We start from the raw sequence: 26,412 nt of genomic DNA, 5'->3' as shown, positions 1-26,412 counted from the left end.
GGGTAGGGGGGTGTGTTTATTGTGTTTTGCTTGCAGTGTGAGAGAGACTGACCCTGGGTCTTTGCACACTAACATGATTCGACAGCATTTAGGATGTCTAATTTTCAGACTGGGCACACTCAACCAATAGCAGTTGTCTGTGTTGGCTACTGACAGGTTAGCTGCTCATCTCAACCTTCAGTGCATAGACTCTCCAGAGGGAGGAACACTAACCTGAGGGAAAAAGGACAAAAAGTGTTTGCACATACTGCTGTATGTCATGTGGTGGGCAAAGGCTAGTTCCAGGCAAAGCCAACAAGCAGTGGTGAGCTCAGGATCTGTCTACTCCTTGGCAGTCAATCAAACACCAGCCTCAAAGGTCTCAGGAACACAGAACTATACCCCTTCATTTCTCTGGAAATGGACATGGAACCGGTCCATCTGCCCTGTATTATTCTTCTGCTGAGGCAATCCCAGTTTGCATATGGCGAAAGCAAGAAGGAATTGTAGGCAAGACCAACTAGCTCCATGCAAGACTGCTTCTGATGTCTTACCAGAAATGAGTGCCTTGATAATGTCCTGAGAACTCTCCTGGTGATCCAGTCTTCCTGGAATAAAGCAGAAGGAACAGAAGAAATGACTTAGTTCTAGAAATGGCAATGGGGCTCTTCCATGCACGCAAATTTAAAAGTGAGGATTCCAAAAGTGAATGAACTATAATTCTAATGAGAGGACAGAAAGCACCCTAAACAAATAATTAAAAATGTTTCTTTAGCCATTTCACTGCACGATTATTGCCTTAGAAAAAACCGTGTTGGGTAAATAATGATGGCTTATGTACCCTTCTAGAAGGAGAGGCTACCTGCATATTAATGAAGCTCTTCAAAGGCCTCATGAATATGCATCTTCCCACAACAAAGCCTGACCCCAGCAGTTGCAGAACCCTTGTTCTATGACACTTTCAAAGAAGGCTGGGGTCCAAGGGAGGGTTGGGGGACAATGAAGAGTTGGTGAAAGAAGAGAAGGGATTTCCTCACTCTCTCAGTCAAGGGTCTCTGCCCTCCCTCCTGGCCATGAGGTTCATTAGAGAACTGGAAAGAGGACCAGGCCCCTCAACTTCCCTACACAACTTCCCTATACTGCTTTACAAATGAGAGCCCAACAGATCTGGGTTGCATCAGGAAGGAAAGCAGGGTTTATCTGTCCTCAGAATTGACTCTAATCCCCTTTCTCCATATGCTTCAGCTAAAATGATGAAAACATAAAGGATTTTCTTTACTTTTTGTGGTGTGTGTGTGCATGTGTGTGTGTGTGTGTGTGTGTGTGTGTGTGTATGTGTGTGTACATGCATGTGTGTGTGCATGTGAAGGTCAAAAGCCAATATCAAGCTTCTTCCTCCCCAGTTTTTCTCCTTATTTTTAAGACAATCTCTCTGAGCCCAGAGCTCACTAACTGGCTAATCTGTAACTTCAGGTGTCCTCAGGTCTCTGCCCTCCTAGAGCTAAGGTTACAGACCCAGGATACTGTACCCCGAGTTTTACATGGATGCCTGAGGTTACACACTCAGGTTGTTCTCTGTGCAGGGTAAACACATTACTCATTGATCTCCCCAGCTCCACTGCTGCCTTTTAAAAGGCTGTGTCCTGAGGCCTTCCAAGGCAGAAACCTGGGACAGAGGCTTCATAGTTCATAGGGAGCTGTGCTCATCTCCTACCTGCTGAGAGGTCAGAGGTCAGAGAGGGCGGCTTCATTCACTGGAGAAAGAAAAGGGTCTTATCTACTGGCGGGAGCAAACAACAGCTTCCACTCTGGACTTGCAAGATCACATTACCAACAAAGCCAGATGGCCATTCTCAGTTCCCTGGGCAGACAATCTTAGCAGCAGGTCCTCCCAGCATTGGAGAATTTCATCTGTCCCAACCTAACCCAGGAGAACGCCTCAGGCCCAGAAAAAAACGATGACTAGAATCCTCTAAAGGACTGGAAAGGGACCCGCAGACCCTTCACCTCTGTGCCCTTGTTAAAGTGGCAGGGGACTGGTATTCACATAGCTGCACAAGTCTTTCCCAAAGGTCTGGTGTATATGTAGCCTTACAGATGCTGGCTCTCTAGAGAGGCCTCTTTATCACACCCAAGCGAAGTGCACTAAGGAAGCGCTTCAACCACATATTCACTTCCCAAAGTGCAGTCAGTATGGGCTGCTTGCTTCCTGTGTGTGCCTCAACAAAAGCCTGCACAGCCTCTGGGTGACTGTGAAGGAAAGTGACTATTGAGCACTGTGTCAGTTAGCACAGTGCTTAACCACAGCACAGCCATGAGGATCCAAGGTCCACTCCCCTCCCACTCACACACAAAGAAAAGCCAACCATGGTTTGTACTTGAAACACCAGCACTGAGAGGTGGAGATAAACCGATCCCTGGAACATACTGGCCAGCCATATCCAGGCCAATGAGAGAACTTATCTCAAAAAGCACGATAGGTCACACCTATGCAGTGACACCTGAGGTTGACATCTGGCCTACACACACACACACACACACACACACACACACACACACACACACACAATGGGGAGGGAGCAAGATAGGGAGAGTAGAATGCACACATATCATCCATTACATTAGGAAAATAAGGCAGGCAGAAGAGAAGAGGAAAAAGCTATCTGAAAGGCAGTTGGATAAGCGGCATCTAATGAACCCCCAGGATAGCAACTGGAGCCACACTCACATCAAATAAATGTCCTGGTACATAGTATGAGCTTGCCACCAGGATCCTTCAGAATCAATTAATTACTGAGTCAGTGCATAGCATGCTTGGTACAGTTCTGTGAGCAAAACACTTCACTCACATATGAGGAACTGGCACCACTGTTCCTCTGTTGGTTGAGAGGTAGCTCTCTGAGGTCCCAAGCTAGTCAACCAGTGCTGAGATCTGGAGACGGCTTGTCCTTTATAACCCTGTCAGAGTTCAGTTTGTGCTGTGAGATATTTACAGATGATGACTTAATTCTGCCCATGGTGCTTGAGGAAGGTGCTGGGGCTACGGGGACCTTGGGAGACAATCAGGACAGGACCAGCCATCTTGGGCTCTCACAGCTCACACTGGTGGCTTTATCAGAAGAAGGGGCAAGCAACCTGCTCTTTTGCTCACCACTTGAGGCTGTGCCTGCACCCCTGGGACTGCTGCCAGCAGAATGGCCTTCCCAATACGTAGCTTCTAACCCTGGACCTCCAGAACCAGGAACCAACATAAAGCATCTTTCCCCTGAAAGTACCCATCCATCCATAGGTGTCTATTGGCGTAACAGAAAATGGAGTGGTACAGGAAGAGAGACAGCCTCTGTCCTCCCCAGGAAGATTGGCCGAGAAACCAGATTCCCCACCCCACCACACAGGCTACACCCCTCCCCTTAAGGATGTGTCTCGGCTGCCATTCTAGACCATCTGGCACCACCGCGATTCATTGTGAGCCTGTGGAGGTCCTTGTGTGCGTTGGCTCTACACTCTTCTACCTGAACAGGGGCATCTAGGAGAAGCCCAGAAGTCATCCAGGGACTTCCTTCCCTGCCCTTGGAGGACTGCTACAGCTTCCTTCCCTAGAGAGCGCTCTTTCTCTCTCTCTCTCTCTCTCTCTCTCTCTCTCTCTCTCTCTCTCTCTCTCTCTCTCTCTCTCTCTGCAAGCTCTTTCTCCTCTGAGGCCCCTGAACAGGACAGAGTCTCATTCATCTGGAGCTGCACATCCCCCACCTGCTCCACATAGAGTCCCCAAGAAAGCACAAAATCCTCCAGCCTGGGAACGGTGGGGTGTGTTATACCTTACACAAATGTGAGGAAGCAGGCCCACATCTGAACTCAATTTAGAACCAGGCTTTAAGAGCCTATTTATAGGCTCGACGCAGCCGTCCCTGGTGGATGTGCAGTCAGGGCTCCTGTCCACTCTGATGCACTTGATTTGCATGCTTTTCATGTTTATCCTCTCCAGTTTCCCAGCAGCCCTTTAATTCAAATGCAAGGTCACCTACCACTTGGACCCCACCCCACACCAGGTTCTTACGCCCTCTCCAGGACCTTTATGAGAGCAGGGGAAGGCCCTTGAAGGCCAGAAGAGTCAGTAGCCATCCCTCTAGGTAACCTGATCATCAAAAAATATTCCAGCTCCTGTCAGCGGCTAAAAAGGACACAGATATAGCATGCCTGCTGGGGTTACCTGGGCTTCTCTCACTTCTACTGTGTCCAGCCATTCCTATCACTGCTGAACTCTTCCCCATTCCTTTCTCCCTCCCCAGGAGTGGGCATGGCAGGCCGCCTTAGCATTTGTGACTAGGCTTTGGTTTTGGATGGAGGTGGGAGGTGGTCGACTCCCTCCCCAAAGCTCAGCTTTCCGAGAAAGATATGCAAATTCAAGCCAAAGGAGTCCTCCTTCCCCATGCCTACCTTAGGATCCTCCAGGATTCAGGGCCTCCCACAACACCCTATCTTGGGAACCACCACAGAAGCAAAGGCACTCTGGGCTTTTGTTCAATCCACAACGAGAATTAGACACAGATAATACATCCAATAAATAGCTTTCAGCTATCTGATGTCATATGCTGCTCCTGAGGACCAGCTTCTCACAGGAAGATAACCATTATAATTTCTGGCAATCAGGTGCCAGGACTCATTAACTTCCTCACAGGACACCACTTTAACTGCCGCCATTGGTCCTGAGCTCTTCAACATGCAAGGTTCTGGGAATAAACTACTCTGTGGTCAAACTCAGCACTCCAAATGCTGTGTCTTTGGGCACTCCAGAAGCAAAGATTCCTTAGTGGAATGACTCAGAATTTACTGATTACTGAGTGTGTGTTTGTGTGTGTGTGTGTGTGTGTGTGTGTGTGTGTGTGTCTGAGTGCTCTGTGTATGTGCCACACACATATATACATATATATTTATATATAAATATATAAACATATATTCATATAGATATATAGTTAAGCAAATACATATAAATATATAAGTATAAATACAAGCATTATATAAATTTATATAAGTATGCTATATATAATATATAAATGTTATATAGAGAATATATATAAAGATATGTATATAAATATATATACAAATAGATATAAATATATACATAAATAAATACATATACAAATAAATATATAAATATCATATATATATATATATATATAAGCTTGGTAACACCCAACTTCCACCCCTGGCAGGGCAGCTCATTGAACCATCCATCTAAAGCCAAGGTCCCCAGGGAAAGAGCACATGTACGTACAGGGGTGGCACGGGCACATCAGAAGCAACCATTTTTCTTAGGAAATGTAAGGCAACTGTCACACCTTGATAAAGTCCCAGACCTGGAAGGGGTACGGAACTAGGACAATGGAGACACGAACACATCTAACCCACTGGTTAGACCTGAGAACTCTGATCCTATCCAGCCACACTGGAATCACCATTAGAGCGGCAGCAGGCTGGTTGGCTGCCACTAATAACCTGCTGACCACAGAGCTACGTAGGAACATCCGTGTGCTGACTGGAATACTCCACACTGTAAACGGCTAGATGCTGGACTCAGTTTTGGATGTCTAGAACCCTGTGCTCAAGATCAGGAAAGAGTAGAACGTGAAGTGGGATGATAACCCTGCAATAACCCAGGTGTCTATCTATGAACAGGACTTGGCCTCACACTACAGTGGCCCTGGGATGCCTCAGTGAGTCCCTGCTAGCAGGGTTGGTCTAGCTCCAGAAGCATCAAAGACAAAGGGTTCCTCCTGTACCCCTATGACATACCCTAGAACCGAACTCGTGTTGGTTGAGTTGCTTGTCCTGGGGCTGCCTCACTGAGAGAAGCAGGCACTGGACAGGTGGGCTATAGAATAGATGGTGTTCTGGGTCTCCTAGTACTAGAGACCCCGTCCAAACTGCCCTGGGAAGAATACAACAAGACGACTCACATCACCCCAGATGGAGCAGGACCCACACATCACCCAGGAGGGGTCTTCCTAGGATAGGAAAATAGATGTTCCCCAGACCACGGTGGCTGTCACTAACTGATGTGATACACAGAGACTGTGTTCAGGTGGACAGAACAGGCTTCTTCCAGGACAAAGAAGAAAAGGGGCCCAGAAGCACAACTCCAAGAGCCCGGTCTTAGCGGTGTTTCTGGGAACAAAGAGAGGCTGAGCTCAGAAAGGGTCCCCAGGTCCTCAGGGCCAGTGGGAAGAAGAGATGGTCACAGTGGGGGCCCAGGTACTGTTTATAAGAAAGATGTTAAGATTCTGAATCGCCAAGTCCCTAAGCTGACTGCAAAGTGAAGTCTTCAATGCTAATAACTCTATTTATAAAGATGAGAGTGTGTTATTTTCCTCCTGTGCAAGCTGCATCTTCAGAATAAAAAGCTCAACTCTCAAGACTCTTATTTGTGCAAATGTTTTGGGAACAAGCTGGATTTAAAGTGAGTCTTTGATGATCTCGAAGTTTCAAAAACAACTGCTTGTTACAGCAGGTGCTGCCGACTACGCTACTGGAGAGACTTAAAAATAACGTGCGAGCTGCCGTTACTAAAATGGATATGAAGCCCAGACTTGGAAAGATATATCATTCAAAGTTTGGAGGTGATTGGGCCGTGGCAACGAGCAACATTGAGCTATCAGCCTCTCACTTCCTGCTCCAGCTCTGAAAGCAAGAGACTGTGTGGGAGATGTCTCCACCGGTTCAGACTGGTTTTTTGCCTCTGGCAGAACCCTTGATACCACCCCTGGAGACAGAGTTGAGGGTACAGATGTGGGCCATTGGTTCGATGCTCAGAAACTTGTCCTCTAAACACCAGCCATCTCTCTCTCTCAGAAATGCATCAACGAGACAGCACTTGAACCTCCCTCTGGGGTTCACCCAGCATCTGTTTCTGCAGAGCCTACTCCAAGGCACCATCAGTCACCCAGGACACAACGACAGCTGGTCAGTAACGTACCACACTGATGACAGATGTCACAGTATCCACGTGACATAAAACGGCACACACGTGACACTAGACAGAGATTACATGATCAGTGATGGCACAGTACCTTAGTGTGTAAGTAGAGTCTACACGACACTTCTCGGAGCATGTCCTGACCAAGGCCTGACTGCAAATCCGGGCTACTTTATTGACAGGTCTTCTGGGACCGGCGGTCACCTGCCTCAGCTGTACTTTGCACTTTGGTAACTCTGCCCTTGTGTAGCCGATGCCATCATGGGACGGAGTACAGTTCTCTGTACCCTTCTTGGCAGATCTGCCTTCCCTATAATCTCTGACATATTTTCCCAATGATTCTCCACATTAAACTCATCCTGTTTTCTGGAGTCCTGCCAGAGGACAGTGCAACACGGAGGCATGAAAAGCCGGGCCTCAGATGCCAAGACTGTGGATGTCACAGACCAACAGCGATGCCAGTGGGAGGCCCGGATGAAAGAGAAAGGGGCAGCTTTCCTGGCAGATCAGCTCAGCTGCCTCTAACCTCAAGGTGCTCGGGATCACTGAGGGCTCCCCGGCCTCCTCAGTCACTTCTGCTGGCTTCCCTTCTCAATGTCATCTTTTTTTCCAAAGCCAATGACGCTTCTATTTTTGCTGTGGGGAGCCTGATGCTTTCCAATTCCCAGGTGTCCCCTGGGGGGAGGCTGGGATTTTGGTTTTTATTCAGGCAGCTTGGGGACTGAAGGAAGGGCTTTATAGAAGGCTGAGATCCAAGCGCAGCAGGGCCAGCCAGCCAGCCCATCAAAGGAAGGCACAGTGGGTGTGGACAAGGCAGCAATGCCTGGGTACAGGCTCCCATGTGACCTCGAAGGGCAGGGCTAGACGAAGCTTATCATCTGCTATGGTTCAGCTGTGTCTGCCACAGTTCACCCACCGGAGACCCAATCCAAAGGCAGTGTTGAGCTGTGGAACCTTTCAAAGGTATTTAGGTCAGGAGGTTTCTATCCTCATGAATCTGTTGATGTGGGTATCAAGAGAGTGAGTGGTTCAGTTATCACAGGAATGTGTTTCTGATGGAAGATGAGCTCAGCCCTCTTCTCTGTCTCCTCCCTCTCTGTCTCCTTCTCTGTCTTCCCCTATCATCTTCTGCCATGGGTGATACACATCTTATCAGACTCCAGTCCCTTCCTACTGTTTTTCCCAGACCGCAGAACCGTGAGCCATGAAATGTCTATTCTTTATAAGTTATTCAATCTGTGGAATTCTGCGATAACAGTAGAAGGGGGACAGAGATCTGCTTCACAGATACAAACCTCTTACCCCTCCTGGCCCCATTCACAAGGAGGAAAATGAGGCCTGTGCAGATGAATTAGCTCAGCCAAAGCCACAGAGGGAGGACTGAACCAAAGATTTAATCCTGGCAGGATGGCCCTCAAGTCCACACTCTTAGCCCTGTGCCACACTGAAAGTAGTCAGAGCGAAAACACATCTGCCATACATAAGTCAAACAACAAATTAGACTGGCCATAAAAAAAAAAGACGAAATGGGGCAAAGAGGATGCCCAGTCATCCCAAAAGAACAAGTATATAAAAATTAATCAGAAATATATCAATATAAATATATGGAAGGTGTAGAGTTTCAGTGATGGACAGAGAACAGAAATGAAGGCCACATGCAGTGTCTTGGTTACTTTTCTATTGCTGTGAAGACACCACAACCAAGCAGTTTATAGAAGACAGAGCTTACAGGGTCTTGCAGTTTCAGAGGGTGAGTCCATGGCCATCACGGCTGGGAGCATGATAGCTGAAAGCCTGCTTCCTGATCCACAAGCAGGAAGCAGAGAGAGAGAGTATGTAAGACTGAGCCTGGTGTGAGCTTTTGAAACCTCCAAGCCGAACACTTTGGCGCACCTCCAACAAGGCCACACCTCCTAATCCTTCCCAAATAGTTCCTGTAATTGGGGACGGAGCTATCAAAGGCATGAGCCCACAAAGGCCATTCTCATTCAACCCACCACAGGCAGAGAATGCATTCAGACTAACAAACACTAAAAACAACTGAAATGCTGGGTGTCGTCAGGGAAAGGGCAGAGAGGAGACTCACGCCCGCTGCTGAGGAAGCTGCTCGCTATAGTCACCCAGTCTGGAAAGCAATTTGGCTACTTCTAGTAAAATTTAAGATTCATAGCCTCAATCCCACAGCAACCCCTTGTTAAGCACGCCTCATGGATCTGTCTCACATTCACCAAGATACACACATAAATATCCATGACAGCCTTGTTTGTAACAGCCAGAAACCGGAAAGCGGCTGAACATTCATCAATGGGCGCCGACAAGCAGCGGCAGCACCACCACGCAGTAGCGCGCCGACGAGGCGTGCTCTAGTTGTGACTCCTGTGGGTGAGGCTGTCCAGCAGAAGGTTGAGCAAAGAAGGCAGCTACAGATGGAAAAATAAATGCCGTGACCTGGTATCGTTTACAACACGCTTGCAGACGGCCCTGAAACAACAGGTGGAGGCATATCTGCAAACGCAGTTCAGGAAGGCAGCAAAGGAAATCAGAGGTGCTCCCTGCGAGAGCCAGGAGGATAAGAGCAGGGAGAGGGTCAGATCCCAGATACCAGCTCCCCCTGGTATTTTTAATGTGCTCTCATATTTTTTTTTTGTTAAACCCTTCAAAAGTGGATTCATCTCCCCTTCCCTAGGGGACTACACAGGGTGCCTTGTTCCTTATACAGAGAAGAAAGCAGACTTGACACTGAGACTACCGAGGCCAGACATTCGGGACATGATGCTTCCTGTTGACCTGGCCACTATGGTATGAGCCTAGATCCATCCTAGCACCTTGCCAACAAGCTACTGAAGGTGTTTCATTGTAAATCTTTACTGAGGACATAAATCAGGATCTTGGGCTGCCACCCAAACTGTGTTCCTGTACTGCGTTGGTGAGTTCAATTCCTGGGACCCATCGTTTTAGAAGGAAAATGACCCCTAAAGTTATCCTGTGACCTCCACATAAGTGCTGTGGCATGCATTTGTGCGTGCATGCGTGTGCAAACACACACACACACACACACACACACACACACAAGCATATAACTGAGAACAGACATAATATCATGCCCAATAAATTCCAAACTCTGTCCCCTTTTGGTAAAACTCTTGGGCTGAGTTGACAGAGTTTAATCCAGGCTTTTCCTGCTGTCTTTTGACCTTGATTTGCTAGGAAATGACATTGTGTGTTCTCATCATTCATCACCCTCCAGCTGGACCAAAGCACGAGTAAGAGATGCAAACAGAACAAAAGTGTGCCCATCCTCAGTCCTCAGCCCTCAGCCTTACGTCAGCACCAAAGGGACTTCAGTAGGATATGGCCAGCCCGTTTACTAGCTGCCTCCTCTTCCCTGAAATGCCTGCTGCCCAAGCCTCCCAGCTATTGGCACCTCAGACTTAGCCCTTCAAGATCTTGAAGGGTGGGGATGACAGGCAACCTTGCACTATGGTGTTTGGGACCCAAGTTAAGCTATACCCCAAGCAGATCCAGTCCCCTCACAGACAGCGGGAGGCAGGGGCATCTGTTTATGCTACCAAGCTATGACTGCTCCTGAGCTCAGCTGCTGTTTGGAAACAGGGCCCTGGAGTTCCTCTCTGGCCTTTGGGTCAATTGCCTTTCTTGAGAGGAGTCAGCTCCAAGGGGCCACTGAGGTTGGTGCCAGATGGAGATGGGGGGCTCTGTGACTGTAGCAGTCATTGTCACTGGGGCAGAACATGGGAAAAACAGTTTGCTTTGTCTCTGTTCAGATGCTTCTGTCCCATTGCTTCTGAACTGTGGAGCAGTTGCCATGGCAAAAGGGAACACCACTGGGAGCTGTTAGACTCAAGTTGGAAGAAAGCAAGATCTCACTGCACCCGTAAGGCATGCCTCCGTCGCCTAACTTCCTCCCTGGCTGCACATCTGCCTCCTTCCGATAGTGTCACAGGCTGGAGACCAAGGTTTTCATGCATGATTTAAGGGATGGGGGACAGGGGGAGGAAAGGAGCCATTCAACATCAAAATTATAATAGGGTCCCTGGTCAGCAACAATCTCTGCCATTGAGTGGGAAAGGGGTTCCCTAGGAACCTGTGCCACGGGCTTGTTGTGTGGCTTAAATGAACTGTGAAAAACACATATCTTGTTCTAAGGCTGTCAGGGTCATACGACCTGGAACTATCTTACCCTTACTCATACCATCCCCACCCATGGGGCAGAACCTAGGTGATACTAGTCACTATCCCTACTATGTGTACTCCAAGTCACCCTGAACCAAGCCTGGCATCGGTAGTACCAAGCGCCATGCCTAGGGAACCTGACTATGTAGCCTACCACTTGGCCACCTTTGCACACACAACAGCCAAAGGTGTTAGCTGCCTAAATCGCACACTAAGTAGGAGAATCTGAATTAGTCTCTAGAACACATTTAAAGAGGAAGTCAGCAGAGGAAACCATATTCCTGGGGTGGCACAGGTTGTCTAGCATGACTGATACTCAAAACAAAGATCTTGCCCAGAAGTGGGGACCCCAAGATGGCCTCGGTACTTTGGGTCAGAAGGTCCTGTGAAGTGCCTCCTAATGCCCTTCCCACATGTGCTCTAGACCCACACCCTCTGCAGTCATGAGGCTCCCAGAGGCTGTCCCAGGGCCCTGAACTTGTCTTTCACAGGTAAGAGCTCAGCTGCTAGCAGAACTGATGTGTTAGGCACTCTGAACTGCAAACAGACAGAAAACTACATAAACAACCAAAGGGAGTGGTGGGTGGCTCTGTCACTTTGGGACTTGAGCTCAAGGTGAACAGCCAAGCTGCAGTCAAAGGTTGGGGAGAAGGCTATGCACCTCCTGGTAGACAGGAAGAGGAAGAAGAGGATGCCCGTGCCTCTGCCATGTTCCTCCGTTGGCTCACCCCCACCCTAGTGCTGCCATTCAGGAGCATCTTCCCCATTATTGAGTTCCCTCTGGAAACACCCTCACGGAAGCACTCAGAGGTGCACTTAATGCCATCAAATTGACAACGAAGGGTAATCATCACAGCCCAGGTGGCCCACCCTGAGAGTGACCTGTTGATGACCCTGCTCACATCCTCTACCCTGAGAATTTCTATCCCACACAAGCCTTGAAGGAAAAGAGTTTGGGTTGTTTGTTTGTTTGGTTGGTTGGTTTGGTTTGGTTTTTTTTGGTTTTTTGTTTTGTTTTGTTTTCAATATGCCAAGAGACTGAGAAAACAATGCACCAGAAAGCCAAAAACACGGAAAACTGCTCTGCAAGGCCCCGAACTTCAAACTTCATGTTAGACAGGACTCAGATGGTGACATCCAAGTCACCACTAGAACCAGTGACTCAGCTGCCGGAGATACACGATGAACATTTAGTTCCATTTCTTTTTCATTTTTCATTTATTTATTTAGTGTATACGTGCATATGTGAATGTGTGTGTGTGTGTGTGTGTGTGTGTGTGTGTGTGTGTGTGTGTGTGTGTGTATACACATATGCAAGTACCTTCAGAAGTCAGAAGAAGACATCGGATCATCAGACCCCAGGATCTGAATTATAAGTGATTGTTAGGTCCCTGATGTGAGAACTTGGAACCAAACTTGGGTTGTCTGTAAGGCCAATACTTGTTCTTAACTGCTGAGCCACCTCTCTAGCCTCTCCCATCTTGCTATGTCCATGACGTCAAATGTGCTGTGGTTAATCTCCATTGTCAGACTAGATCCAAATTACTCAAGAGTCCTGCCTTCTCCGGGACACGCCTGTGATGGGTTGTCTGGATTAAGGTTTGCCTCAGAGTATCCCTCTGGTCCCTTGATGACATTCATTGAAATGTGAAGACTCTGCCCTCAGGGTGGGAGGCTGCCTTAGGGAAGTCTGAGAGGGAAGATTTTGTTTTTTGCCTGCTTGCCTTTGCATCTCACTGGTGAGTTCACCTACCCTACTGTTGCTGCTGACACATTCCCTCACTGATACCGGACCCTAGCATCTTTGAGCTTCTAATATAGACTGAAGAAGAGCAGCTCTCCTGGGATCCCCCAGGCCTTCAGCCCCTGATTAGGAATCCTCACATACTTAGCTTCAAGACATGAACAGCTACTGAGTTCTCAGTCTCTTCAAGTGGGACACAGTAATACCCAGACCATATTGTGGGAACTCTAATAAATCCTCATTCATTGTGTTAGTTCTGTTCTTCCAGAGAACCCAGTGCACAGCTTCCACTGGTGTGAATGGAGTCTTGCATTGCATCCCTCGGTGTTACCCCGAGATGACTGCAACCTACAGTCATTGCCAAGGGTGGCCCATTACCGAATCTCAGTTTGACTTCTAGAGCGGGCTGACACCAGTTCTGTACGCAGCCACACCAGCCTCCTGTGAGCTTCGGAGGGATGTACGCTCTCAGCACACTGCCAAATGTCTCCGAGTTTGTCAAGGCTCTGCGGTACTCTTTGTTAATTTTCCCTACCATGGTAGTCATTGTCTTGGTTTGTTTCGTGTCTGTCTTCATCAATTCTCTGATTGATTATTAAGTTTTAATAGGATGTGACTGCTTTGAGGACTATAGATAATCTTTCCATTGCAAAAAAAACAGAAATGTTGACAATAAGCACATATGCACCAAGGCCTATGAGAATACATGAACCAGCCCTAAGATGACATTAATACAATTCGAGAGAGGACAAAGAGAAACAGGATTCACGGTAACACAGTCAAACCATTAGATCCAATCGTGCCTGCAACCAACTGGTCTGGATTTCTCAATTGCCCAAGGAAAATGATTCATGTCACTGTGAAATGTGACTTTGCTATTTGCATGCAGTGTGTTAATGGATGTCAGAGGGGCAGCATGATCTGATCATCCAAAAAAAGCAGAAGTTAAAGACAAACTAGTGTCCATTGAGTCCCTACACTCACATCAAAATACTGGGCCATGTGATGTAAGACAGACACAAACTTCTTTATTCTTTATTACCTTGGAGGCAGGTCCACATTTCCAGTCGTACACAGTAGAAATGATCAGAAATTAAATTCAGTTTGAGTTCTCATTGCCCTGAGCCTAATGGTCAGCCGTGAATCTGCTAAGTGCTTGGGCTGCGTGGAGTGGTTCCCATCTCTAAAAGGCAGTTTGGACCCTGGCTGACCCTCTTGTGCTCCTGGGAAATCTTAAGGCAGCCTTCAGAAATGAATTTTCTTTTAATTAGCAACACAAATAAGCACTGTTCTGCTGGTCATCTGGTTCTCGCTGCATTGGTCTGGTCCCCTTGCCACTGACCCCCACCCCACCGTATCCTACCCCATACCCTCCACCCCACCCCAGTCTCATTCTGTAACTGATGCAAAAAACCAAAGGACAATCAGAAAGCCCATCTTGGAACGCCTCTGCCTATCCCACTTGGGGCCCAAATATCTGAGGTCCCAGACACGGGTGAGTTACTTACTGTCATAGACAAGGTCTAACACAATGTCAGAAGGTGCAGAACAGATCACTCCACTCAGTCTCCCTGCCATGATGTCACATGTGCCCTACGACCATCTGCTAATGTAGGCAGGTGGCCATCAGTGCTTCAGAGAAGGACTCTAGAGGGACAGGGAAGTGTACGCGAGACTCCTGCCAAGTACACTCAACCATGCTAGATACAGCGATAGGCTGACACACACAGGGAGTGTATGAAATAAAAGATGGACCCTACCCAAAAAGGGGTCCCCTTCCTGCACTGCATCTTCCCCCAAAGAAACCATACTATCTTAAAACAGGCTGGAGTGTGGTGAGTCCCTGACTGAAGTGGGCAGTAAGGGCCTTTGATGGACAAATCAAATGACATTGAGAGGACCACACTATGCACCTCTGAAGGCAGAACAAAGGCCCAAAGGAGATGAAATGACCTTCTCCCAGTATAACAAGAGTAACAAGAGCCCAGGAGCGCCACGAATGCCAATGAAGAAGAGCAAGGACACAGCAGAACAGCCAGGAGAGAGCTGTGAGGCAGGACGGCCAAGGCCACAGTGTGACCCAAGAACAAAGGCTATAGAGAAGTAAGGGGGGCAGCATGAGGCATGCCAGAGGTCAGGTCCACAACGATTCCTGGGTAGAAGAAGCATCAGGGATAGAAGGGCTGGCCGAAGTATACCAGTAAACCCTCAACAGCGCTTGCTTGCTTAACTAGTCTTGTACCCTCAACAGTGCTAGCTTGTACCTAGCTAGCCTTAAATACCCTTAGGAAGATGGCAGGTGGCAAGAACTGAGACTCAGGCTATGCTGACACTGCAGAGAGTCCAGGGCCTCAGACCCAGAGGATTTTTTAAAATCTCTGCCCCTAAACCTGCCGTGCAGAGGCCTTTGGACTAATCAAAAGCTTTCAGGGCCATTAAGCAACACCGGCTGTTCAAGATCCTTAATGGGTTTAGAAAAATACATCCCAACTCCCGCAGCTAGCACAGTTCTTTCTCCAGCCTGCTGAACTGCATGCTACGCAGAAGGAAGCTAGTACCCCATCCTCCTGCAGCCCTGGGGGGAGCATGGCATGGCGGCTCCACCCTGCAGGGAGCAGACACACCACGGAAGGACGTGTCCTCCGTACCAGTGCACACCTAAGCACCCTCACAGTTGGGTCTGCTACAGCTCACAAGCTGCCGGCGGAGTTTTTATGAGAAAAAAAATGGGAAAACGAACCTCCTTCACATCTCCCTTGGGTGCCCTCCAAACAAGCTGCAGGCCTGGCAGCTGGACACCAGGGAACTCTTTGTTCTTCCTTCCATCCTATCATAAAAACTGTGTGCCACCCCCCTCTCCCAGGGCAGCCAGCAGCAGCAGGAGCAGCACAGCTACCCAGGGCCTTCACGTGCACAGCTCAACTGCTCTTTGACTAAGCCATCTCCATACCCCAGGGGAATAGGCTGCTTCTCCTCCCTTGAGTGTTGGCTTTAGACAATACCTTAGATCCCATCTGCAGAATCAATCTCTCTCTCTCTCTCTCTCTCTCTCTCTCTCTCTCTCTCTCTCTCTCCTTCTCTCCCTTCCTCCCCCCCTCTCTCTCTCCTTCCCTCCCTTCCTCCCTCCCTCTCTCTCTCTCTCTCTCTCTCTCTCTCTTTCTCCTTCCCTCCCTTCCTCCCTCTCTCTCTCTCTCTCTCTCTCTCACACACACACACACACACACACACACACACACACACACACACACACACAGCCCCTACGTGGCAGAGCTTGGATTTGACCAGGTCAGCTGAATCTATAGCCCCAGTGTCTCCCTACCCAGTGTCCCATCTAGAAGATGGGGAGGGTAGGTGAGTGAGTCTAACTGTCACCAATTCTTTGACAGTCTATAGGTAAGGCCCTCATTATGTGCACTGTTCAGCACCTCTAAGCAGGGAAAACTCAAAGGTCATATGCTTGGTGTGCACGGAACTGTAGCAAGCACGCACGGGAGACGGGGCCATGCTGCTGTGACCCTGGAGAGAACTGACCAGTTGGGTGAAATTCATTTCCGCACTCTGAACAGACTTATAATCGGTGGTCTAAAATGTACCCACTTTCAATGCAGCAGGAGCACAAGCTGCCCTTGAACTCCTGAGCGCACCAGCACTCGTCCCCCTGCCTCCTGAGCGGCTGGAAATTGCTCATGACACTGTATCTGGCCCACAGAGGAGTCTCATCAAGAAAGCCATCCAAGAACAGATCACCTCTGTCCAGAAGAGAAGAGGGTGAGGTATTGAACCTGACAGGTCTGATATGTACCCTGTCGTAAAGCCAAAGAGGATGATGAGAGAGGCAAAGAACAGGCCGCACTCAGGCGCCCGAAGCCGGAGAGTGAAAAAGCAAGTGGACCAACACCTCATAGGAAACGCATCGCAATGGACATGGCATGAGCAGAGACATTAGAAAAGCTATTAATGTCATCAAATAATTTGTCAGAGGACATAACGGACTCAACTGATGCAGAAACCATTTCATAAAATTAAAACATACGATGCATTCAGAATTAAAGGGGGAAGAGGAGAAACCTCACAAATTAGGACCATGTTGTGATGTAAAGTGTCACAGGCTTGATGTCCAGCCAACGGAATGACTGAGAGGTGACTGGATCAGGAGAAACCTACCTCAACCATGGGCTAAGCCATCCATGAGTCACAGTGAATGGACAGGCTACTAGGAGGGACTAGCAGTGTACGTTTGGAGATTAATTTTATCCCTGTCCCTTTCTCTCTCCCTTTGCGTCTGGCCACCATGAAGTAGCTTTGGGTCACCCTCTGCTCCCTCCTTATTTTGGAACTTGCCTTGATTCAGTGAACCTTGGACTGACCCCTTGTGAAACTGCAACCCAAAGTAGACATTTCTCCCTTTTCATCCATCTGTCTCAGCTACTTTGTCACAGCAATGGAAAGCTAATGACGCAGTCCAACCGAGAATCTCTTAAAGCAACAGCAGCTTCTGAATGTGTGCATGTCTGTTGGGAGGCAGGGTTTCCAGTGCATGCATGTGTTTAGCCTTATACCTTATACCTTACATAACTGCTCGCGAAGAACCCAGTCCTTATTTAAGATGAGTCTCTTGTTATCTTGATGCTCACCCATTGGACTAGAGTGGCTAGCCAGCAAGCCCCAGAGATGGTCCTCTTTGCACCTCCCCAGTGCTAGGAACACAAGTGTGTGCTACCTCACCCAGCATCGAGTCCTCATGCTTGCAGGGGCAAGTGCTTTACCAAAGGAGCTCTCCTTGCATCAGAAAGGGATTTCTGTAGTAAAGATCTACAGTGAATCACAACATATGACCTAACCCTTCCAGGGCATCCTGTAGGGAGGACTGCACAAAAATTCTCACAGCACTGTCTTGTCCCATCACCCTTAACCAAAGAGATAAGAAAGCAGAAGCTGTTTAAGGACAGGGGCTGCTGTGGGTAGATATGCCCAGCCATCGGTGTTTGCAGGAGGCCTCGAATCCACAGGCTGTAAAGTTGCTAAGCACAATAGGAAGACCCAACCTCAACAACAATCAGAAAAGGTCCCTTCCATACAGATGTCACTTAGGAGTCCAGAATAGTTGCCTAGAGCTAGTCTGATGCAAGCATGCGAGAGCTTTATGAGAAAATATTCACTACTTTATTGGGACACATGAGAGAAGACCCACTAAAGTAAGACCCTGTGTGCCACAGACATGCACTGATCTATGGTGTTTTTCCAGGGATTCAGAAAGGGGTCGGGGCAGAGGCCAGGTCTGAGTCTCCATTAGCCTATTGCCTCTAGAGGCAGGAGCTAGCTGAGCAGCTCTCCACAGGCTCACCTGTTGAAGGCGCTGTTGAAGTTGTACCAATCTGAGCAACAAAATAGTACCTAGGTTTTTGTTTTGTATTGTACTTTTCATTAATTTATGTATTCACTTTATATCCTGATCATATACCCTGCTATCATCCTGGCCCCCCCTCCTATATACATACTCCCGAAACCTCCTTCCCTTCTCCTCCAAAAAGGGGGAGGCCCCCTCTGGGTATCTACCCACCATGGATCAACTCACTGCACGACTAGATGCATCCTCTCCCATAGAGACCAGACGAGGTGGCCCAGTTAGAGGAATGGGATCCACGGAGTCAGGGACAGCTTCTGCTCCAGTTGTTGAGGGACCCACATAAAGACCAAGCTGCACATCTGTTGCACATGGGGTGGGATAGGTCCAGCCCATGCCTGCTCCTTGGTTGGTGGCTCAGTCTCTAGGAACCCCCAAGGGTCCAGGTTGGTTGACTCAGTTGGTCTTGTGAGGTCCCTATCTTCTTCGGGTCCCTCAGTCCTTCTCCCAACTCTTCCACAAAACTCCCTGAGCTTTGTCTAATGTTCGGCTGTGGGTGTCTGCATGTTCCCATCAGCTGCTGGATGGAGCCTCTCAGAGGGCAACAACGCTAGGCTCCTGTCTGCAAGCACAACAGAGAATCATTAATAGTGTGAGGGATTGGTCGTTGCCCGTGAGATGGTTCTCAAGTTGGGTCAGTCATTGGCTGGCCATTCTCTCAGTCTCTACTCCATCTGGTTTTTTTTTTTTTTTTTTTTTTTGTTCTTTTTTTTCCGGAGCTGGGGACCGAACCCAGGGCCTTGCGCTTCCTAGGTAAGCGCTCTACCACTGAGCTAAATCCCCAGCCCCATCCATCTGGTTTTAATACACATTTCTCTTCTGCAAGAGATGGGGTGTATTTTCTTACACTAAGAAAGCCATTTGCACTTAGTTCTCTGTAAATTATCCACTAAGATCTCTTGTCCATTTTCTCTTGGGAGTTTTGATGCCTACTCCCCTTTTGGATTTTACTAGCTGTGCTTCAGAGGCCTCTTCATACTTGGCACCGCCTGTCTTCCCTGCCTTCGGGTGTTAACTAGCAAATGCTTTCTATGAGTTTATTAGCTGTGGCTTCTTTCTGCCTCAGGTATTTTGTTCTTCATTTTCCCTAAAGCTGCTGCACGGATCCATTGTTTTTTGCCTTGCGTTTGGGATCTAGATCATAATTCTGCCTGTCAGCAAAGTGTGAGCATTTCCCCCAAGCTTTCTTCTGGGTTTGTGGAGGCCACCTGTCTGGAGCCGCTGAAACATATGCTGTGTACGATGAAGACATTGATTAGATTTTTTTTTTTTCGGAGGTGAGGACCGAACCCAGGGCCTTGCGCTTGCTAGGCAAGCGCTCTACCACTGAGCTAAATCCCCAACCCCCATCGATTAGATTTTATCCTTCTCCAAATCTACTTGCAAAAGGGGCTCTCTATTGACTCTGTAGGAATTTCACATCATCTGGGATTGGCATGGAGCTTTCTTTCAATGCATAATCTAGAAGTTTCTAATTTTTTTTCTGTGCTCTGAAACGTTCTAAGTAGCAATGATATTATCTGCACCACGCAGATACATTGAGTACAATTCCCTTGCAAAAATATGCAAGTTTAGCCCAGACCCGGTGAGAGAGAGACCCAACCGCCTGGTCAGGTGGGCACTCCTGAGGCTGCAGAGCGGAAGAGACCACCAACACTGCTCACCCCTGCCCACATCCCTGGCCCAAGAGGAAACTGTATAAGGCCTCTGGGCTCCCGTGGGGGAGTGGCAGGACCCCTGCCAGAGACACCGCCGGACCCTGAAGGAAACAGACCGGATAAACAGTTCTCTGCACCCAAATCCCGTGGGAGGGAGAGCTAAACCTTCAGAGAGGCAGACAAGCCTGGGAAACCAGAAGAGACTGCTCCCTGCACACACATCTCGGACGCCAGAGGAAAAAGCCAAAGACCATCTGGAACCCTGGTGCACTGAAGCTCCCGGAAGGGGCGACACAGGTCTTCCTGGTTGCTGCTGCTGCAGAGAGCCCCTGGGCAGCACCCCACGAGCAAACCTGAGCCTCGGGACCACAGGTAAGACCAAATTTTCTGCTGCAAGAAAGCTGCCTGGTGAACTCAAGACACAGGCCCACAGGAACAGCTGAAGACCTGTAGAGAGGAAAAACTACACGCCCAAAAGCAGAACACTCTGTCCCCATAACTGACTGAAAGAGAGGAAAACAGGTCTACAGCACTCCTGACACACAGGCTCATAGGACAGTCTAGCCACTGTCAGAAATAGCAGAACAAAGTAACACTAGAGATAATCTGATGGCGAGAGGCAAGCGCAGGAACCCAAGCAACAGAAACCAAGACTACATGCCATCATCGGAGCCCAATTCTCCCACCAAAACAAACATGGAATATCCAAACACACCAGAAAAGCAAGATCTAGTTTCAAAATCATATTTGATCATGATGCTGGAGGACTTCAAGAAAGACATGAACACACTTAGGGAAGCACAGGAAAACATTAATAAACAAGTAAAAGCCTACAGAGAGGAATCGCAAAAATCCCTGAAAGAATTCCAGGAAAACACAATCAAACAGTTGAAGGAATTAAAAATGGAAATAGAAGCAATCAAGAAAGAACACATGGAAACAACCCTGGATATAGAAAACCAAAAGAAGAGACAAGGAGCTGTAGATACAAGCTTCACCAACAGAATACAAGAGATGGAAGAGAGAATCTCAGGAGCAGAAGATTCCATAGAAATCATTGACTCAACTGTCAAAGATAATGTAAAGCGGAAAAAGCTACTGGTCCAAAACATACAGGAAATCCAGGACTCAATGAGAAGATCAAACCTAAGGATAATAGATATAGAAGAGAGTGAAGACTACCAGCTCAAAGGACCAGTAAATATCTTCAACAAAATCATAGAAGAAAACTTCCCTAACCTAAAAAAAGAGATACCCATAGACATACAAGAAGCCTACAGAACTCCAAATAGATTGGACCAGAAAAGAAACACCTCCCGTCACATAATTGTCAAAACACCAAACGCACAAAATAAAGAAAGAATATTAAAAGCAGTAAGGGAAAAAGGTCAAGTAACATATAAAGGGAGACCTATCAGAATCACACCAGACTTCTCACCAGAAACTATGAAGGCCAGAAGATCCTGGACTGATGTCATACAGACCCTAAGAGAACACAAATGCCAGCCCAGGTTACTGTATCCAGCAAAACTCTCAATTAACATTGATGGAGAAACCAAGATATTCCATGACAAAACCAAATTTACACAATATCTTTCTACAAATCCAGCACTACAAAGGATAATAAATGGTAAAGCCCAACATAAGGAGGCAAGCTATACCCTAGAAGAAGCAAGAAACTAATCGTCTTGGCAACAAAACAAAGAGAATGAAAGCACACAAACATAACCTCACATCCAAATATGAATATAACGGGAAGCAATAATCACTATTCCTTAATATCTCTCAATATCGATGGCCTCAACTCCCCAATAAAAAGACATAGATTAACAAACTGGATACGCAACGAGGACCCTGCATTCTGCTGCCTACAGGAAACACACCTCAGAGACAAAGACAGACACTACCTCAGAGTGAAAGGCTGGAAAACAACTTTCCAAGCAAATGGTCAGAAGAAGCAAGCTGGAGTAGCCATTCTAATATCAAATAAAATCAATTTCCAACTAAAAGTCATCAAAAAAGATAAGGAAGGACACTTCATATTCATCAAAGGAAAAATCAACCAAGATGAACTCTCAATCCTAAATATCTATGCCCCAAACACAAGGGCACCTACATACGTAAAAGAAACCTTACTAAAGCTCAAAACACACATTGCACCTCACACAATAATAGTGGGAGATTTCAACACCCCACTCTCATCAATGGACAGATCATGGAAACAGAAATTAAACAGTGATGTAGACAGACTAAGAGAAGTCATGAGCCAAATGGACTTAACGGATATTTATAGAACATTCTATCCTAAAGCAAAAGGATATACCTTCTTCTCAGCTCCTCATGGTACTTTCTCCAAAATTGACCATATAATTGGTCAAAAAACGGGCCTCAACAGGTACAGAAAGATAGAAATAATCCCATGCGTGCTATCGGACCACCACGGCCTAAAACTGGTCTTCAATAACAATAAGGGAAGAATGCCCACATATTCGTGGAAATTGAACAATGCTCTACTCAATGATAACCTGGTCAAGGAAGAAATAAAGAAAGAAATTAAAAACTTTTTAGAATTTAATGAAAATGAAGATACAACATACTCAAACTTATGGGACACAATGAAAGCTGTGCTAAGAGGAAAACTCATAGCGCTGAGTGCCTGCAGAAAGAAACAGGAAAGAGCATATGTCAGCAGCTTGACAGCACACCTAAAAGCTCTAGAACAAAAAGAAGCAAATACACCCAGGAGGAGTAGAAGGCAGGAAATAATCAAACTCAGAGCTGAAATCAACCAAGTAGAAACAAAAAGGACCATAGAAAGAATCAACAGAACCAAAAGTTGGTTCTTTGAGAAAATCAACAAGATAGATAAACCCTTAGCCAGACTAACGAGAGGACACAGAGAGTGTGTCCAAATTAACAAAATCAGAAATGAAAAGGGAGACATAACTACAGATTCGGAGGAAATTCAAAAAATCATCAGATCTTACTATAAAAACCTATATTCAACAAAATTTGAAAATCTTCAGGAAATGGACAATTTCCTAGACAGATACCAGGTATCGAAGTTAAATCAGGAACAGATAAACCAGTTAAACAACCCCATAACTCCTAAGGAAATAGAAGCAGTCATTAAAGGTCTCCCAACCAAAAAGAGCCCAGGTCCAGACGGGTTTAGTGCAGAATTCTATCAAACCTTCATAGAAGACCTCATACCAATATTATCCAAACTATTCCACAAAATTGAAACAGATGGAGCCCTACCGAATTCCTTCTACGAAGCCACAATTACTCTTATACCTAAACCACACAAAGACACAACAAAGAAAGAGAACTTCAGACCAATTTCCCTTATGAATATCGACGCAAAAATACTCAATAAAATTCTGGCAAACCGAATTCAAGAGCACATCAAAACAATCATCCACCATGATCAAGTAGGCTTCATCCCAGGCATGCAGGGATGGTTTAATATACGGAAAACCATCAACGTGATCCATTATATAAACAAACTGAAAGAACAGAACCACATGATCATTTCATTAGATGCTGAGAAAGCATTTGACAAAATTCAACACCCCTTCATGATAAAAGTCCTGGAAAGAATAGGAATTCAAGGCCCATACCTAAACATAGTAAGCCATATACAGCAAACCAGTTGCTAACATTAAACTAAATGGAGAGAAACTTGAAGCAATCCCACTAAAATCAGGGACTAGACAAGGCTGCCCACTCTCTCCCTACTTATTCAATATAGTTCTTGAAGTTCTAGCCAGAGCAATCAGACAACAAAAGGAGGTCAAGGGGATACAGATCGGAAAAGAAGAGGTCAAAATATCACTATTTGCAGATGACATGATAGTATATTTAAGTGATCCCAAAAGTTCCACCAGAGAACTACTAAAGCTGATAAACAACTTCAGCAAAGTGGCTGGGTATAAAATTAACTCAAATAAATCAGTTGCCTTCCTCTATACAAAAGAGAAACAAGCCGAGAAAGAAATTAGGGAAACGACACCCTTCCTAATAGACCCAAATAATATAAAGTACCTCGGTGTGACTTTAACCAAGCAAGTAAAAGATCTGTACAATAAGAACTTCAAGACACTGAGGAAAGAAATTGAAGAAGACCTCAGAAGATGGAAAGATCTCCCATGCTCATGGATTGGCAGGATTAATATAGTAAAAATGGCCATTTTACCAAAAGCAATCTACAGATTCAATGCAATCCCCATCAAAATACCAATCCAATTCTTCAAAGAGTTAGACAGAACAATTTGCAAATTCATCTGGAATAACAAAAAACCCAGGATAGCTAAAGCTATCCTCAACAATAAGAGGACTTCAGGGGGAATCACTATCCCTGAACTCAAGCAGTATTACAGAGCAATAGTGATAAAAACTGCATGGTATTGGTACAGAGACAGACAGATAGACCAATGGAATAGAATTGAAGACCCAGAAATGAACCCACACACCTATGGTCACTTGATTTTTGACAAAGGAGCCAAAACCATCCAATGGAAAAAAGATAGCATTTTCAGCAAATGGTGCTGGTTCAACTGGAGGGCAACATGTAGAAGAATGCAGATCGATCCATGCTTATCACCCTGTACAAAGCTTAAGTCCAAGTGGATCAAGGACCTCCACATCAAACCAGACACACTCAAACTAATAGAAGAAAAACTAGGGAAGCATCTGGAACACATGGGCACTGGAAAAAATTTCCTGAACAAAACACCAATGGCTTATGCTCTAAGATCAAGAATCGACAAATGGGATCTCATAAAACTGCAAAGCTTCTATAAGGCAAAGGACACTGTGGTTAGGACAAAACGGCAACCAACAGATTGGGAAAAGATCTTTACCAATCCTACAACAGATAGAGGCCTTATATCCAAAATATACAAAGAACTCAAGAAGTTAGACCGCAGGGAAACAAATAACCCTATTAAAAAATGGGGTTCAGAGCTAAACAAAGAATTCACAGCTGAGGAATGCCGAATGGCTGAGAAACACCTAAAGAAATGTTCAACATCTTTAGTCATAAGGGAAATGCAAATCAAAACAACCCTGAGATTTCACCTCACACCAGTGAGAATGGCTAAGATCAAAAACTCAGGTGACAGCAGATGCTGGCGAGGATGTGGAGAAAGAGGAACACTCCTCCATTGTTGGTGGGATTGCAGACTGGTAAAACCATTCTGGAAATCAGTCTGGAGGTTCCTCAGAAAATTGGACATTGAACTGCCTGAGGATCCAGCTATACCTCTCTTGGGCATATACCCAAAAGATGCCTCAACATATAAAAGAGACACGTGCTCCACTATGTTCATCGCAGCCTTATTTATAATAGCCAGAAAATGGAAAGAACCCAGATGCCCTTCAACAGAGGAATGGATACAGAAAATGTGGTACATCTACACAATGGAATATTACTCAGCTATCACAAACAACGAGTTTATGAAATTCGTAGGCAAATGGTTGGAACTGGAAAATATCATCCTGAGTGAGCTAACCCAATCACAGAAAGACATACATGGTATGCACTCATTGATAAGTGGCTATTAGCCCAAATGCTTGAATTACCCTAGATCCCTAGAACAAACAAAACTCAAGACGGATGATCAAAATGTGAATGCTTCACTCCTTCTTTAAATGAGGAAAAAGAATACCCTTGGCAGGGAAGGGAGAGGCAAAGATTAAAACAGAGACTTAAGGAACACCCATTCAGAGCCTGCCCCACATGTGGCCCATACATATACAGCCACCCAATTAGACAAGATGGATGAAGCAAAGAAGTGCAGACCGACAGGAGCCGGATGTAGATCGCTCCTGAGAGACACAGCCAGAATACAGCAAATATAGAGGCGAATGCCAGCAGCAAACCACTGAACTGAGAATAGGTCCCCTATTGAAGGAATCAGAGAAAGAACTGGAAGAGCTTGAAGGGGCTCGAGACCCCAAAAGTACAACAATGCCAAGCAACCAGAGCTTCCAGGGACTAAGCCACTACCTAAAGACTATACATGGACTGACCCTGGACTCTGACCCCATAGGTAGCAATGAATATCCTAGTAAGAGCACCAGTGGAAGGGGAAGCCCTGGGTCCTGCTAAGACTGAACCCCCAGTGAACTAGTCTATGGGGGGAGGGCGGCAATGGGGGGAGGGTTGGGAGAGGAACACCCATAAGGAAGGGGAGGGGGGAGGGGGATGTTTGCCCGGAAACCGGGAAAGGGAATAACACTCGAAATGTATATAAGAAATACTCAAGTTAATAAAAAAAAAAAAAATGCAAGTTTAGAGACAAGCTTTGTTCTGTTTCCAAATGAACGTTTGTTTCCTTAAACTGTGTCTACTGAGGTCAGTCTAGAAAACTCTCACACATAGCAGCAAGCAGCTTCCAATGGTTTTGTTAATGTGCTCCATGTGCATAGATGGCTACTCATTTGTTTGCTTGCGTCCTTG

The 26,412-nt window shown here is 46.5% G+C and overlaps 1 protein-coding gene across 7 annotated transcripts in view; it reads right to left on the bottom strand.

The window, feature by feature from the left end:
• Positions 1-26,412, bottom strand: part of Apba2 (amyloid beta precursor protein binding family A member 2) — a 237,316-nt gene that overhangs the window by 115,414 nt on the left and 95,490 nt on the right. For all 7 annotated transcript variants that reach the window (XM_087594359.1, XM_087594383.1, XM_087594393.1 and 4 more), the window contains 1 exon segment: positions 534-587. The gene's annotated coding sequence lies outside the window, so the exon portion shown is untranslated.

The sequence above is a fragment of the Rattus norvegicus genome, chromosome 1, assembly GCF_021556685.1.
Source record: "Rattus norvegicus strain SHRSP/BbbUtx chromosome 1, alternate assembly SHRSP_T2T, whole genome shotgun sequence".
NCBI classification, from domain to species: domain Eukaryota; kingdom Metazoa; phylum Chordata; class Mammalia; order Rodentia; family Muridae; genus Rattus; species Rattus norvegicus.
This window is presented reverse-complemented; position numbering and strand designations above follow the sequence as displayed.